This window comes from Galeopterus variegatus, unplaced genomic scaffold (assembly GCF_000696425.1).
Source record: "Galeopterus variegatus unplaced genomic scaffold, G_variegatus-3.0.2 Scaffold5440, whole genome shotgun sequence".
NCBI lineage: Eukaryota > Metazoa > Chordata > Mammalia > Dermoptera > Cynocephalidae > Galeopterus > Galeopterus variegatus.
Window position 1 is genome coordinate 89,751 of NW_007731551.1, and position 2,010 is coordinate 91,760.

A 2,010-nucleotide genomic window follows, 5' to 3' on the forward strand; every position below is an offset into this window, starting at 1 on the left:
TCCTGTCTTCCCCTTTCATTGTTTGTCTTTGATATTTGTTGGTCTTTTGAGGTGGTAAGATTTAGTTCCTTTCTCTTTCTCATTTGCATTTTTGTTTTACCAGTGGATTTTGTTCTATTTCTAGTGTATTTGCGGTAGGGATTATCGTTTTATGGATTTTTTGCAGGGCTGGTTGTGTGGTGGTGAACACCTGCAGTTTTTGTTTGTCTGAGCAATACAGTATTCCTCCCTCATTTCTTAAGCATAGCCTTGCTGGGTATAATATTCTTGGCTGGCATTTTTTTTCTTTTAGTATTTTGAATATATCATCCCATTTGCTTCTAGCCTGTAGTGTTTCTGTCGAGAAGTCTGCTGTTAGTCAGGGGCTCCCTTATAGGTGACTTGACACTTTTCTTTTACAGCTTTTAGAATTCTCTCTTTGCCTTTGAGCTTTGCTAGTTTACTGTAATGTGTCTTGGAGAGAATCTTTTTGGATTAAATCTTTTTAGGAATCTTTGAGCCTGGATCTGAAGTTCTCTCCCTGTACATGGGTTTTCCATTATTATTTTGTTGAAAAAGTTTTCAATGCCTTTTCCTTTATCCTCTCTTACAGGAACACTCATAATTCTGATGTTCGTGTGCTTAAGATTTTCTGCTAGCTCTCTTAGATTTTGTTTATTTTTTCCTTTTTTTTTTTTTTTTTTTTTTGCCTGCCTGGGATATTTCAAAAAGACTGTGTGTTTTGAGATCAACAATTCTGTGTTCTGCTTGCTGTAACCTGCTGCTTAAGCTCTTGGTTGTATTTTTTTTTATTTCCTTGAATGAATCCTTCAGTTCCAGGAGTTTTGTTACATTCTTTTTTAAGGTATTAATCTCTTTATAAATTTCCTCCTTCATATCCTAGATATTTTTTCTTGTTTCATTGTGTTGTCTGAGTCTTCTTGTATTTCTTCAAGTTTTCTTAAGATTGTTGCTTGGAATTTCTTTTCAGTCATTTCAAGGGTTTACTGCTCTATGGGGTCTGGTACTTGAGAGCTACTGTATTCCTTTGGTGGTGTAATATTTTTTTTTTTTTTACTTTTTAAAATTTCTAGTATCTCTATATTGATGTCTGGTTGAGCAGTTGCTTCTATTACTCTGGAGTGGGCTTTGAGGAGAGACCTTCTCCTCTTTTTCAGGCTTTGCTGATGACTCTCCTTGTGTTGATATAGTCAATTGAGCAGTGGACTTTCTGCACAGTGGCTGTGGCTACTACTGTATTGGCAAGCTGCCCTTGCAGCAGCAGTGGCTGTGGCGGACCACCCACATGGAAGCAGTGTTTGTGGCATGCTTCACAATCAGTGTTTGTGTGTGTGATTAAAACTGTGTTTGTGCCATGCCATGTCCTTATATTTAAATACTAAAAATCCTTAGTTAAGATATAACCTAAAAAAAATCTACTGTGTTCAGATATTGAAATAGGCAACTTTTATGCACCTGTTAATCCTCAAGGAGGTTAAAAATATATGTATATATATAAAGTCATTCACTCACATGTTTAGTGAAAAATATGGTATTTATGAAGGCTGAGTGTCTAAATATAAACCCCCAAGTTTTTTTCAGGAATGTCCTCTCCATGTACCATAGGAGATTTTTTCTGATGGAGTAAAAAATTCTCAAGATATTGCAGGGGGTGTACATAACTGAATCCGTGAAATAATGGTGAAATGCATGATTAGATTTTATTGTATTTATTCCTAAGTCCATAATCATACCATGAAGTCATGTTCTCAGGTACAGTTTCTTTTCATTGCTCTGTTGGATAAATAAATTTAAAGATTCTGATATGGTAAGAACTTTAGATGAACTTGAATATCTACTTGGCTAGCCATATGAGAAGCTCATCTAGAGCACAGTCTGTGTTTAACCTTACTTCCCATTCTCTCCATTGCCTTTCCTTAAATAGATCTTAACATGTAATTGTTGAATGATAGCTATTAATGAAGAGCAAAATGTGTTGTACAGGGCCCTGTGGAATAGCAGCATCTGGGT